This window comes from Choloepus didactylus, chromosome 26 (assembly GCF_015220235.1).
Source record: "Choloepus didactylus isolate mChoDid1 chromosome 26, mChoDid1.pri, whole genome shotgun sequence".
In the NCBI taxonomy this organism is placed as follows: Eukaryota; Metazoa; Chordata; class Mammalia; order Pilosa; family Megalonychidae; genus Choloepus; species Choloepus didactylus.
The window spans coordinates 9,773,822-9,789,549 of NC_051332.1; the positions used below are offsets into that span (position 1 = coordinate 9,773,822).

General features: G+C 39.2%; 1 protein-coding gene across 1 annotated transcript in view; it reads left to right on the forward strand.

The window, feature by feature from the left end:
- Positions 1-523: 523 nt before the first annotated feature.
- The window catches only part of LOC119520747 (zinc finger protein 705A-like), an 86,123-nt gene continuing 70,918 nt past the window's right edge, over positions 524-15,728 (forward strand). The window contains exon 1 of the mRNA XM_037818702.1: positions 524-584. The gene's annotated coding sequence lies outside the window, so the exon portion shown is untranslated. The remainder of the gene's footprint in view (positions 585-15,728) is intronic.

Below are 15,728 nucleotides of genomic sequence, written 5' to 3' on the forward strand. Positions count from 1 at the left end.
CCCAGTCTCCTCTGCAACTGCGTCTCCAGAGCCAGCCTCAGCTCCCAGAGTAACTTGGGGCCAAGAGAGTGGGGGTTGTCAAAGGTTCATCACTTCCTCCACCCACTGGCTGCTGGGATGGGGGTTCCGGCACTCCCTGCTCTCCTTACCGCTGGCTAGGATATGGGCACTTCTGCTCACTCAGGGTGCTAAGAATGTAGCTTCCACCCAAAGGATCCTGAGCTCAGAGGACTCAGGGGTTTACAGGGTGGGGAGGCAGAAAGGGCGCAGGGTCCAGGGACTCCGGTGGGAAGCGGCCAATCCCTTGCAGACCGAAACCCAACTTTACCAGCTCGGCAAACTGCCAAGCCTACCCCTCGAGCCCCCGTCCCTCCCAGCACCGGAAGCCCTGGGACCCGAGCCGAGGGGCGGGGCCGGCCCGCTCCCGCGGGCTTGGAGCACAGGCGCGGCCCACACTGTAGGGCCGGCGATCCCGGCGGCCCCGCCCCTGGAACCACCTTGGCGCCCAGGCCTCCACCGAAGGCAGCAAAGTTCCCTAGGCTGCGGAAATGGCGGCGGGGAGTAGCCAGGCGTTGGAGACCCCGGTGAGTCCAGACACGGGGGGGCAGTGCGTGCATATGGGGTGGTGGTGGCCGTGGCAGCATCCAGAGGTAGGAGCGCCCAGGCCGGGTGCAGCAGGGAGTGCACGGGTCTGCTGAGCCACGGGGGACCCCTGGCAGATATTGGTGCAGGGCGGGTAGGGGTCCTCTCCCCGCACACGCACAGCAAGTTTCCTCTACTCTGTCTCTGCCATAAATACCCAAGTCAAAACCAGGGCGAGCCCAGATGAATCCATTTCTGATCTTAAATTCCAGGTTCCTGGTGAGACTGCCCACCTGCAGTGTAGGCCTGGCCTCCAGCTTTGTCTCCTCACCCCCCCTGTAGCTGCTCCAAAATGTCTGGTGGGGAGGATTCTGTGCTGAAAGAAGCAGGGTCCTGAGGAGCCCTCCCTGCAGTGGAAGGCCCTGGAAGCTTTGCTCCTTTGAGGAGGGGACCTGAGGTTTTTGGCCCCTTATCTGAAGTCCGGAGCCTCCTGCAGTCAGTGGGATACTGTTACTAGACAAGGCAATGGATTCTTTTACACTATGTGCCCAAATGACCAATTCCTGAGACACCGGGATTTCAAAGAGGGAAAGACTTATTGCTAGGCAGGAAGCTGGAGAACAGATGGCCTGTCGGTCCAAAACCTTTGTCCCCAAACTGCAGTAATTCTGATACTTTTAAAGCATCAAAAGATGGGCAGATTTTAGGATAATGAGTACAGTGGCCCCCAGATTATAATTAGAGGTGATCTAATTATTGAGCTTGCACAGAATTGATTACATGCTTAGTCACAGAACATATGTAAGAAAACGGCAGGCTTAATATAATGATGGGTGTGATTTTTAGTATTATAATGAGGTATAGCTGACTTGTAGGTTAAAGTCTAAGCTACTGTGCATGTCAGGAGGGCCCATTTTTGTTCGATCCAGCTTCCATTACCAAGATAACTTTGTACTTGTGGTGGGTTAGTTCTTGCTGACCCAAGACCCTTCATTAATAAACACTAGGGGCTGTCTTGTGGTCAAAGACTTTGGAGTAAAAAAAAAAGAAACTATAAATGGGTGCAAGTGAAAGTCACAGGGTTTTTACAATCATAAGGGCACAAGATAAAGGCTATACAATCGTTATCAGAGATCAAGGCAGCTGGATTACAATTCAGGTAGCAGATATTTCCTTCTGTCTACTCTAATATGCCAGAAAGTAAAAAGCAATATCTATGTAAGGATTCAGTAATCATCAGCAGTCCTTAAATCTTAACTTCTTGGTTACAATGTGTGGACCATGGTGGCTGCTAAAATCCCTGAGTCAGGGTCTGGGAACTGTTGGGCCAATAAAGTCTGGAAAGTGGGGGATCCAGAGACTAGTGATTCTCCCTCAGGGGGTGAAATGGAGAGGGAAGGGGGAGCAGCAGCAGGGCCTGGAAAGAATGAGCCTGGTAATTCCAAGGGCAATGTGCAGGAACAGCCAGGATGGAGAGAATGAGAAAAAGCAGACCACCTGTGGCAGCAGAATGGACAGCACCTACCACCTGCCCTCTTTGAACATTAAGTTCTTGCTGCCTTTTGAAATGCAGTTGGGCATTATCAATGAAAACTATTGATGTCCATATTAATTTTGTTAATTCTCCACTTTAATTTCAGTTCTGCAGGTCTTCTGTGGAAATAGTTCAGTTGTGAACAGAGGTGTTGTGTTTGAAAAGGCAGGCAACAGGATGTCACCTAGTTGTCATGGGGGGAGGGACCTGCTTCAACCACCTCTAGTCCTCCATTGATGGAACACATGGTGGGACTGTGTTTATGGGCAAAGACTCATGTGCCATTGTCAGGCAGACTGAGGGTGGCACAGGAAATGACCTGTCTCTGAGGTTAAAATGGGTGTATGTGCACATAGTTAGGTTTGCATAAACTGAGGAAAAATTCAGAAATCCTGAGAATCCAACAAACCAGGGCTTAGCTCTCAAAGACCCAAGTAGAGGGTCCATGGGGGAGAACATATGACTCCCCAGGTGGCAGAGTAGCCTCTGGGTTTAGATGAGTTCTGTTCTCAGGCATGGAGGCCAGCCTGCTGTGGTTACCACCTTGCAACCTTTGGATGTTTCTATGATTCTCTGAGCTGGAAGTCCTCACCTGCCAAGTGGGGAAGATCTAGGAGTCACCTCACATGCTCCTGTGAAGGAAACTTGATTAAAGCTCCCATGCAGGACCTGTCCCTGCCAGAATCCACAAGCAGCACTGCTAACTGGGGCTTTCCTTTCTTGGTCTATTTCATTGGTTGGACCAGGGCAGCTTTTACTTCTTCATGTATTCCAGTATTTGTCAAGTAAAATTTTGTTGTTTCTTTTTCCAAAATCAAAATGCTTATATGCAGATGGTGACAGTAGGCTTGCAGCTTTAGTTTTTCCCTTGCTGAAATGGAAATGGCATCTGCCAACCCTAGTCAGGGTGCTTCCTAAGTACATGGGAAGGCATGTGACTTCTATGGCAGATGCCAGGAAAATCTTGGTGAGGCAGACAGCAGCCCCCATCAAGCAGAGAGCCCAGAAAAGGAGTCAGAGAGAAACCCAATTGCAAACTGTAGGATGAGGTTGGAGGAAGTGCAAAGAGTGTCCAGGTGGAACTGTGTGGTTAGAGCACCATGGTCAGCATGGCCAACAGTGGCAGAGGAGAGGTTCAGAGACAGAGGTGAGCTGTGGAAGGTGGCCCTGGTCACCTGTGTGGTGCTCATATAGAGCTCCTAGAGGACTGCATTCTTTAGAGGATTGGGAGGAATTTCTCCAGGGCATCTGGTACCCCTCACCCCTACATTTTCTCAGGTGGACTCCTGTGACCATGAGGCAACATGTGGAAATTGTCTGAGGATGGGAAAGGTGTGGCTGGTACCATGTGGATGGTGTGGTGATCTGGCTGGTGATGCTGAGACTGTACCCCATGTTGGAAGCAGGCAACCCTGGCCTGAGATGTGTTGCAGAGCTACCTGGCACTGCTGTGGGAGAGCAGAGATGCCTATCCACCAGCCCTGGAGCTGGTGGCAGTGTAGGAAGGTTGTGCTGGGACCTGCAGGATGACCTGGTTAAGGTGAAACCCTTGGTGGAGGCTCTGCTGGAGAGCTGAACCTGCCTGCACCTGGTGGACAGTGTGGACATTTTGCCAGTGTTCACATGCATGGTGGCCTGCCAGGAGCAGCCCCAGGCTGCTTGTAAGTTCCTAGAGGTAGTCCTGGGCTGGATGGGGGAGGGCAGAGGGGAACAGGGCTGCCCTGAGTGCAGGCCAAAGGGTTGACAATGTGTCGAGGTAGCTCATCCCAGGTCCCAAGGCCCTGTCTTCACTTGGCAGCAAACTTGACCTGTGCTGGTGTGACACTATTGATGGTCTGTGTTTACTCACTTATCTGATGATTTGTGACATAAATAAGTGTGGGGTTGACTAACAGCTGCTGGCCCAGGTGATGCTGGAGTGGTGCAGGTTATACAGTGTATGCCTTGTATAACTTCCTTGAATCTTTTTTAAAACACTTTTTATTGTGAAATATATATACAAGAAAAGTGACAAATTTCAAAATGTAGTTTAACAGGTAACTACTAGAGCAAATTTCAAAGTATAGTATGGGTTACAGTTCCACAATTTCAGGTATTTCCTTCTGGCTGTTCTAATACACTAGAAACTAAAAAAGAAATATCTGTATAATGATTCAGTAGTCATTTAGTAAGCCCATCTCCCCTCACATCAACACCAGCAGACTAGAGTGAAAGCTGCTTTGGCTTTGAGAATAGCAGAAGGGAGAACAAGAAAAATAGGCTATTATTGAGAACCCAAGCATATGTGTTCTGTGCAGATTTGCACTGTGGATATGAGGAGGCTGGTGAGCTAGTATGATGGACAGACTGCAGGAGGCTAGAATGATTCCCTCCTGATGCTTTTCATGACCTTTCTATTCCCTTCCCTAGAGTGTGAGTGGGACTTGTAACTTACTTGTAGCCCATAGAATATGGCAAAGGTGAAGTAATTTTGCAGATGGAATTAAGGTCCCAGATCAGTAATTTTGCTTTACTCAAAAGTGAGATTGTACTGGGTTAACCAGAGTTAATCCATAAAAGCCCTTTAAAGAAGGCCTGGTACCTTCCTGAAGGCAGAAACAATTGAAATCCTCTTTCCAGGAAGGTACCTTCATTCTAAACTCAAAATAATTTTTTAGAGGTCAGTAATCAGCATACTCTGAATGATAATCAGGCATACAAAGATATGCATTTTAAAAGGTTTTGATATCCTTATTTGAAAATTGATTCTCAAAATTTTGAAGTTTTTAAATGTTCTAACCAGGAAGCATCCTGTTACTTATAATTTAGTTGTGAAATATTGAATTTTATTAAGGAAAATAATATTAAGATGACACAAAATATATTCTTATCCATTTAATTATATTTATTTGAGGTAGTTTTAAAAACGTCCTTGAAGTGCTTATTAGAAACATTGCTTAGAAACATTCATAAATTCAATGTACTTGAGAATGTAACAAAAATAGCATGTTTTCTGTCAAAGAAAAGAAAAGATAAATTAAAAACCTGATGCAAATCAAGCTTCATATGTAAAAGGGATTTTGGAAAGACATCTCTTGAGGATTATGTAAGATGATACCCATAATTTCCTTCTTTGCTCTCATTTCTTTGCTGGGAATGAGGCCCTAAACCTTGGCTTAGTCCCTGGAATGCTGATGACCACTTTACAATGCTACTCTCCAGCTTGAGAAGGCCTGGGCCCTGTACAACTCTTGAAGTCTTTAAACCTGATCTCCCTACTCTCTACTCTGAAATAACCCTTTGAAGCATTGGATGCAAAAACTGATATTGCTATGATTTAATGATCTGAGTAAACATATTTCAGCAATTTTACAGAATGTACCATATTTTAATTAGTACTCAAAATATCAACAAACCATACTGTTGGAAGGAAAACCACTTTAAAAATATTCCTGAGATGAAAAAACATTAATTAGACATGCAGTTAAAACTGTTTTAAGCAGCTTTCTTGTTTAAGCAAAAAGGACTTGGATTTATAATATCAAGTCATTCCAAAATATTTATAGAGAATTTGAATCTATGTTGGAAAATTAAGAAAAAATTAACTTTGTTCTAAAGTGTTCTTTTCTAACATCCTTTGTTGGCTACAATATGATATAATTAAACTTTGAACTACATATTTTAGGGATGTAATCTTGAACATGCCCCAGACATTCAAATTTGTTATAGCTATCCTAATCAATTTGATCATCTAGCATAGACACTATAATGGAAGTAAATGTCATAAAATGCAGTGATGATTATGGAGTATAAGCAAGATACTTATCTTTATTTTTTATCATTTCATGTATACATAAGTTTCATCTTCCTGGGGATTTATCAATTCAGAATTATATCTGAATAATTTAGTATATACAAAAAATATAGTTTATAAATATACATGTATATATACAAGTATATAGTTTATTTATAAATATACATATTACATACATATATACACATTCATGCACACATATAGAAAATCTAATTTAGTCTTCAATATGCAAACAATTTAATAGTATAATTTTATTAAATCCAAATAGGCCAGGCCAAAATACATGAAATCTTTTGAGTTCATGCAAATATCATAAACTCCCTCTAAGGAGGCAATAACTATCTTCATGTATGTTTGGAAGAGGTTTGCATAGATGTGCATTTACAAAACCCTGATAATATCAAGGTTTTCTACTCAATTAGAATGTTTTGTCTTACCTTTTTGTTGTTCAATCAAAATTTACTCATTGTAGAATAATCAAATAGAAAAACAGAACAGTTAACCAGAAAGAAGCAGCAGCATTAGCCTGTTGTCTCACCAGAGGTTTTGCTTACAACTTGTCTGTTTTCTTGTAGATCTAACATCCATTTAGTTTATTAGTCTCATATTCACTCTACTTTTTTGATCTCTTCTGAATCTGAGGTTATGCATCATTCACAATGTTCTACATATGTGTTTCTTTCTTCTCTTTCTTGATGTACATTGGAGTACATTGGTTATTTAAAGAAATTAAATGGATCTACGTCTTTGTTCTATTTAAAGAATCTTATTTTATGTAGATTTATCAATTATATATCAAGTTTCTAAACAATAGCCTAATTTCATGGTCTCATTATTTCCTTGCTATGGTTTTCTCAGTTTTTTCTTGTTATTTTACTATCTTTTCCTACACATGTGCTGCAACTCTCACTTAATCCACTTCTTTTAATATTGTATCTTCAATGCAATCCTTAAATATGTTTCCATGTGGGAATAAACTGTGATTTTCCCTCTTGTTTTTATAATTTTTGATCTTTAAGTTAGATTTTGGGAAATAGGGTACTGATTTTATAGTTTCTAAATGTCATTATAAATATTATGAATATTGAACTTTAATTTTCATTTATGTGTTCATTTAACAGATAAATACAAACTAGAATATTTTTAGTATTTAACAGTTTTATGAAGCTCCAAGTACTAAAGCATCACCAGTTTTTGTTTTTATAGATGTAAATCCTAGGTTCCTCCCAAACTCCAGCAATTTTCCCAACATTTATGAAAATTTAGCTTCAGAGTAAAGCAGGCAAGTGTATTTATTAAAAGTAGAGAGAGAAAACTAGAGAGAGAGAGAGAGAGAGAGCTATTGTGAGGAAGAGAGAAGAGGTGACTTATTAGATCTAGTCTCTATTTGGGTTGATGGAAAGGTTTAGTAATGGATGGTGGTTGTGATAGCACAACATTGTGAATACAATCAACAGCAATGAATGTTATAGTTGAATGTGGTTAAAAGGGGGATGTTTAGGTTTATATGTGTTACTAGAACAAAAATATAAAAATAGAAAGAGGACAATACAACACAGTGAACCTTAATGCAAATGACAGACAGTAGTTAATAGTATAATTATAAGAGGTTCTTTCATGAATTTTAATAGCTACACCTCAGTAATGTATAATTTAAATAATAGGGTGGTATGTGGAAACAACTACCTTATGCATGAGCTTTTCTGTAAATCTACTACTTCTCTAATAAAACAAATGAAAAAAGTAATAGGATTCAGGTGAAAAGGAAGAAAAAGATTTAAGGGGATGATTTAGAGAATAAATAGGAGAAAATAAATAATTATTGTGTATCCACAGCTAAGTGGTCCTATTTTGTGGTTTAGCTTATGTTCCTTGGATTCTTTTTATATTCCAGTCAGTGCTGTGTTTACATAGAAAATATATTTTAATCTTTTTAATAATCTTGTTAGATGAAGAAACTGTTGTTACAGGAGGTTCATAAATTTGCCTAAAGGCAAGGAAGAATTCAATGCAGTCATATTTCAACCAAGATTGGCTAAAGATGGGAGAATAGGCACAGGTTGTAGATTCAATGTTTCAATGTTTGAGGAATAACTGGAAATAGAAAAAAATACAAGGATGTAATATGTCACACTTTCTTCTGTGTTTTACTCAGCTAGCTTTGACTGTTTTTATTCCCATAAGTATAACACTGATGTGCATCAAACCACATAATAAGTATATTAGACTCTAGAAAATATATGTCTACAACTTTGGAATCTCTGACATGTAAAGAAAGGATTTCTAGTGGGAGAAGAAGCTCAGGTAAAAATTTGATACTAGGATATTAATGCATCTAAAATCTCACTAATTCCCTGTTTATCACTGTTTTAGAAAGCATCTTATGATTAAATTTCAGACATTTCTTCACAAGTGTTTCATTGCCTATTTTCTTCACTGCACAGTGCTCTTCTTTATACCTTAAACTCTGAGGACAATGCCTCACAGAACAAGGGTCCCTAAACTCATTAATCCATTGAAGGAGTTGAGTTCATATAAAAATGCTACCATACAGAGTAATAAATGCTGTGTTAGTTTGCCAGGCTGCTATAATAAATACCACAGACTGGTTGGCTTCATCAGCAATTTATTGTTGGCAGTTTGGGAGGCTAGCAGTCCAAAAGCAAGGTATTGGCAGGCCCTGGTTCTCTGATGTCTGTAGAGTCCTGGCAGTGACTCACAGACATAACTTAGCCCCTGAATCATGTCACATGACAATCTGTCCTCTGTCTCACCTCTGGCTTCTAATTCTCCTGCTCAGTCATCTGTGTCTCTGTCTAGTGTCAGGGGTTCATTTCTTTACACCTCAAGCCTATGATCTCCATTAGAAAAGGCCTGAGCCTAATCAGGTCCTGATTTAATAGGTTTGGGCTTCATCAAGTTATCTCCCACTCAATTCAGTGTATTAGGGACAGGCAATTGTTTAAAGTAAAGAGAACTTAAGAAAAGAATTCACCTTTAACACATTTTTTACTGAAGAAGCACTTAAGCTAAAAGAAACAAGTTTACAATGTAAAAATTAATTCATATATTACCAAGAGAGGGAGCCCCCCACTCCTCCAGACACATGATTTTGAGACTAGAGAGAGCCCCTTTTTGCTTGAGTTACAGACAATTTATAACATCTTGATTTAGAGTAACTTTAAGTTATATTCTATTTTTACATTAAATGATGCTTCATGAACATGAATATCTCATTTGAAGATCTTGATCCATGAGTGTCAAGATCAAAGGAGGGTATCTACATTATCAGAGACTTAGCCTTGAATACCTATAAAGCTCTACTGATAATATTTTTACTAATTAAGCTATGATTTCTGTAAGAGCAATATAATATACTTCTACTTGCATAAAGACTAAAAATTGGAAAAGAGATTACTGTTACTTGTTTCTAACTTATTAATATAGTTTTTTCATTTCATTCCATGATTATTTAGCCATTTCATCATATTGATAAAGATATATTTGATTAGGACTGTACTTAACCTTGCTACATTATTTATGACTTATTTATCATTAAAGTAACAGCTGCAGCTCCATCCTGTTTTCACAGAAGACTGGGTGATTACATGTTATCTAGATGTAAGAGGGTTGAGAGGGCCTTTCTGTTTTCTTGAAAATATTCATAGGTTTTATAACTGTTTAGCTTCTCCTTCAAGTTCTAATATGAGACTTGAAGTATATGAATCATCTGTCCCAGTTAATGTAGGAAGGCCTTTCCACTTTGTGTCATTTGGAAATCATACTTGAGAGTTTTTAAGTAACAATTATGTTAAATATGCTTCCATATCATGAGTAATAACTGGATACTAAAGAATCAGGACAGAAAACATCAGGTGGTATAAGAGAGCAGCATGGATAGAAGGAATCAGCATTCTCATTATCAGATTTCTTAGATCCTGTGATACCCTCTCCCACTGATTTCTCTCTCCAAATTCTATGTAACTCATTCCATCATTAATTTCATTAACATCTGGCTCTCCTTGTTCTCCAGTGTTCATTCCATAAGGGCCAATCAACATTGCTGTCTGAAATTCTTGCCCTTTCAGAAATTGGCCATACCCATGGGTAGGATGTATTCAATTAGGGTCAGTAGCTCATTTATTCAAAATATAGGCTTGCATTATCCATATGTTCTGACAGTAGAATTCTTATACTTGGATTAAAAACTAAAGGATATTTACAGTATTCTGTTACTGGTTTATTTAATTCAGTGATTAAAGTCCAAATGCCATATAATTACTTTGTTCCCCTCTTTGGGGAACTTCCAAAACCAGTAATTATAGTATACAGCAAAAAAAATTGTTTAAGATTACATTTAAACTTTCCACCACACCAAGTGGTGTTTTTACTGCAAAGATAAATCAGAGTTCCATGTGGACTCAAAGTAATAACCATGTCCCAAGTCCTGGAGGGTTGAAGGTTATTGAGGCTGTCATCCTGGAAGATCTCCTCCATGGTGATGGGTACAGGATCTCCTTCCTGGCTGCATGGGTGTTCTGGCAGATCAGAATGCTCAGCACACATGGCACCTTGCTTATAAGTGGAAACAGAGTTGTTGCTGGGATATATGTGCTCAATATCAGGTGCTAGTCATGCTTGTTTGCAAAGCTCTGTACCTGGTTAGCTGTTCTTGTATCTCCTATAGCTCTTACTAGAAGGAATAGGTGATGGTAAGGCAAAGTGTACATTAACTCTTGAATTGTAATATGGGTGCTATATTCTGTTTTTATTGGAAGGAAGCACTCAGAATTTGGATCGATATCATAAAACAAATTTTCTATCCATGAACCTTCCTGCACATATTTTACACATATATTTCAGGCTAAGTTTGTTAGTCTTAGTTACAAAAAGATAATGTCAAAGTTATGCATTATCTTCCTAACAGTATGAGAATATACAGAGTTAATAGAGCAGATTGAAGTTCCACTTACATTCTTCACTACAAATGCCTTGTAGTAAGATTTTATGAAGATGCTGTAAAACAGCAGTATTGCCTTGTCTGTCTCCATTGTCACTTACTGTTCCTTCTTTTTCTCAGAATTTGGAAGCCATTTCAGAATCCTGAAAATCAATACTATAAGTATGGTAATAATTATTAGGATGAATATGGGCTCAGTATAAGTTAATATATAAATTATTCTTCCAAAGATGCCTTTGGTAGCAGAACTCACAAAGCTGGCAATTGTTTTAGAAGCTGAGGCAGCAGCAGGCCAGACATACTCCAATGCTTGTCCTCATTGCTTGATCCACTCTGGAGTGTCCCCTTTATGTAATTCCAGTCTGAGGAGGTCAGACTTTGTATCTTCTATCTGCACTTCAATGCTAGACCATGTGTCAGTGGTGTTGACTTCAATCTTCAGCTTAGCTAAGATTCCAACCAGGTGTGGTAACCTCAGTTGTATTTTTGTTATATGAAAGTTAAAGAAAGTTTGCTCTTTAGGCAAACGTTTCTATATTTTTTCAAAGCATGCTACTGTATCATTGATAGTGACAATTGATGATTGATATGGAGGTATATTACAGTCTATAGCATATGACCTAACTACATAACTGCCATTCTTTAAAGGAATAAATTCTAAGGAGATAAAACTGCTTTTCCAGTTACTGGACATTTACTTCCAGTTTTATTGCCACAAGTTTGATGTAGATTAATTTCTTCACAAATAAGCTAATCTCTTTGTTCACATCTTTTAGGCTCTGAAGAATATAACTCAGAACATTATTGACTAATATGTGTGTAAGGTTGATGTATCTTTGTTAAAGTAAGCTGAGTTCCTGTTTTTACTAAATGTTCAATGTTTAATACTTGCCAGTTAGTATAGAATACTTTGTTAAGTAGAATTATTTGATAATAAATCCCTATTTCCCAGATACTTTTTTTTTTTTTTTTTTTTTTTTTTTTTAATCATCATTTTATTGAGATATATTCACATACCACGCAGTCATACAAAACAAATTGTACTTTCGATTGTTTACAGTACCATTACATAGTTGTACATTCATCACCTAAATCAATCCCTGACACCTTCATTAGCACACACACAAAAATAACAAGAATAATAATTAGAGTGAAAAAGAGCAATTGAAGTAAAAAAGAACACTGGGTACCTTTGTCTGTTTGTTTCCTTCCCCTACTTTTCTACACATCCATCCATAAACTAGACAAAGTGGTGTTTGGTCCTTATGGCTTTCCCAATCCCATTGTCACCCCTCATAAGCTACATTTTTATACAACTGTCTTCGAGATTCATGGGTTCTGGGTTGTAGTTTGATAGTTTCAGGTATCCACCACCAGCTACCCCAATTCTTTAGAACCTAAAAAGGGTTGTCTAAAGTGTGCATAAGAGTGCCCACCAGAGTGACCTCTCGGCTCCTTTTGGAATCTCTCTGCCACTGAAGCTTATTTCATTTCCTTTCACATCCCCCTTTTGGTCAAGAAGATGTTCTCCGTCCCACGGTGCCAGGTCTACATTCCTCCCTGGGAGTCATATTCCACGTTGCCAGGGAGATTCACTTCCCTGGGTGTCTGATCCCACGTAGGGGGGAGGGCAGTGATTTCACCTTTCAAGTTGGCTTAGCCAGAGAGAGAGGGCCACATCTGAGCAACAAAGAGGCATTCAGGAGGAGACTCTTAGGCACAAATACAGGGAGGCCTAGCCTCTCCTTTGCAGCAACCGTCTTCCCAAGGGTAAAACTTATGGTAGAGGGCTCAACCCATCAAACCACCAGTCCCCTATGTCTGTGGTCATGTTAGCAACCATGGAGGTGGGGTAGGCGAATACCCCTGCATTCTCCACAGGCTCCTCAAGGGGGCACTACATTTTTTTTTTTTTTTTTTTTTTTAACTTTCCCTTCTTTTTTCAAATCACCTGTATGAAAAAAAAAGTTAAAAAGAAAACAAACATACAATAAAAGAGCATTTCAAAGAGACCATAGCAAGGGAGTAAGAAAAAGACAACTAACCTAAGATAACTGCTTAACTTCCAACATGTTCCTACTTTACCCCAAGAAAGTTACATAATATAGCAACATTTCAGTGAACTTGTTCCTACTACAACCATCAGAAATTAACAGACCATAGTCATTTCTGGGCATCCCCAGAACGTTAAATAGCTTATCTGTTCTTCCTGGATTATTGTTCCCCCTTCCTTAATTGCTCTCTACTGCTAGTTCCCCTACATTCTACATTATAAACCATTTGTTTTACATTTCTCAAAGTTCACATTAGTGGTAGCATATAATATTTCTCTTTTTGTGCCTGGCTTATTTCGCTCAGCATTATGTCTTCAAGGTTCATCCATGTTGTCATATGTTTCACCAGATCGTTCCTTCTTAGTGCCGCGTAGTATTCCATCGTGTGTATATACCACATTTTATTTATCCACTCATCTGTTGAAGGACATTTGGGTTGTTTCCATCTCTTGGCAATTGTGAATAATGCTGCTATGAACATTGGCGTGCAGATATCTGTTCGTGTCACTGCTTTCCGATCTTCCGGGTATATACCGAGGAGTGCAATCGCTGGATCGAATGGTAGCTCTATATCTAGTTTTCTAAGGAACTGCCAGACTGACTTCCAGAGTGGCTGAACCATTATACAGTCCCACCAACAATGAATAAGAGTTCCAATTTCTCCACATCCCCTCCAGCATTTGTAGTTTCCTGTTTGTTTAATGGCAGCCATTCTAACCGGTGTTAGATGGTATCTCATTGTGGTCTTAATTTGCATCTCTCTAATAGCTAGTGAAGCTGAACATTTTTTCATGTGTTTCTTGGCCATTTGTATTTCCTCTTCAGAGAACTGTCTTTTCATATCTTTTGCCCATTTTATAATTGGGCTGTCTGTACTATTGTCATTGAGTTGTAGGATTTCTTTGTATATGCAAGATATCAGTCTATTGTCAGATACATGGTTTCCAAAAATTTTTTCCCATTGAGTTGGCTGCCTCTTTACCTTTTTGAGAAATTCCTTTGAGGTGCAGAAACTTCTAAGCTTGAGGAGTTCCCATTTATCTATTTTCTCTTTTGTTGCTTGTGCTTTGGGTGTAAAGTCTAGGAAGTGGCCTCCTAATACAAGGTCTTGAAGATGTTTTCCTACATTATCTTCTAGGAGTTTTATGGTACTTTCTTTTATATTGAGATCTTTGGTCCATTTTGAGTTAATTTTTGTGTAGGGGGTGAGGTAGGGGTCCTCTTTCATTCTTTTGGATATGGATATCCAACTCTCCCAGCCCCATTTGTTGAAAAGACCATTATGGCTCAGTTCGGTGACTTTGGGGGCCTTATCAAAGATCAGTCGGCCATAGATCTGAGGGTCTATCTCTGAATTCTCAATTCGATTCCATTGATCTATATGTCTATCTTTGTGCCAGTACCATGCTGTCTTGGCAACTGTGGCTTTATAATAAGCTTCAAAGTCAGGGAGTGTAAGTCCTCCCACTTCGTTTTTCTTTTTTAGAGTGTCTTTAGCAATTCGAGGCATCTTCCCTTTCCAAATAAATTTGATAACTAGCTTTTCCAAGTCTGCAAAGTAGGTTGTTGGAATTTTGATTGGGATTGCATTGAATCTGTAGATGAGTTTGGGTAGAATTGACATCTTAATGACATTTAGCCTTCCTATCCATGAACATGGAATATTTTTCCATCTTTTAAGGTCCCCTTCTATTTCTTTTAGTAGAGTTATGTAGTTTTCTTTGTATAGGTCTTTTACATCTTTGGTTAAGTTGATTCCTAGGTACTTGATTTTTTTAGTTGCTATTGAAAATGGTATCTTTTTCTTGAGTGTCTCTTCAGTTTGTTCATTTCTAGCATATAGAAACATTACTGACTTATGTGCATTAATCTTGTATCCTGCTACTTTGCTAAATTTGTTTATTAGCTCTAGTAGGTGTATCGTTGATTTCTCAGGGTTTTCTAGATATAAGATCATATCATCTGCAAACAATGACAGTTTTACTTCTTCTTTTCCAATTTGGATGCCTTTTATTTCTTTGTCTTGCCGGATTGCCCTGGCTAGCACTTCCAGCACAATGTTGAATAACAGTGGTGACAGCGGGCATCCTTGTCTTGTTCCTGATCTTAGAGGGAGGGCTTTCAGTCTCTCACCATTGAGTACTATGCTGGCTGTGGGTTTTTCATATATGCTCTTTATCATGTTGAGGAAGTTTCCTTCAATTCCTACCTTTTGAAGTGTTTTTATCAAAAAGGGATGTTGGATTTTGTCAAATGCTTTTTCAGCATCTATTGAGATGATCAATTGATTTTTTCCTTTCGAGTTTTTAATGTGTTGTAATACATTGATTGTTTTTCTGATGTTGAACCATCCTTGCATGCCTGGAATGAACCCCACTTGGTCATGGTGTATGATTTTTTTAATGTGTCTTTGGATTCGATTTGCAAGTATTTTGTTGAGGATTTTTGCATCTATATTCATTAGGGAGATTGGCCGGTAGTTTTCCTTTTTTGTAGCATCTTTGCCTGGTTTTGGTATTAGATTGATGTTAGCTTCATAAAATGAGTTAGGTAGTGTTCCATTTTTTTCAATGTTTTGAAAGAGTTTGAGTAAGATTGGTGTCAGTTCTTTCTGGAAAGTTTGGTAGAATTCCCCTGTGAAGCCATCTGGCCCTGGGCATTTATTTGTGGGAAGATTTTGATGACTGATTGGATCTCTTTGCTTGTGATGGGTTGGTTGAGGTCTTCTATTTCTTCTCTGGTCAGTCTAGGTTGTTCATATGTTTCCAGGAAATTGTCCATTTCTTCTACATTATCCAGTTTGTT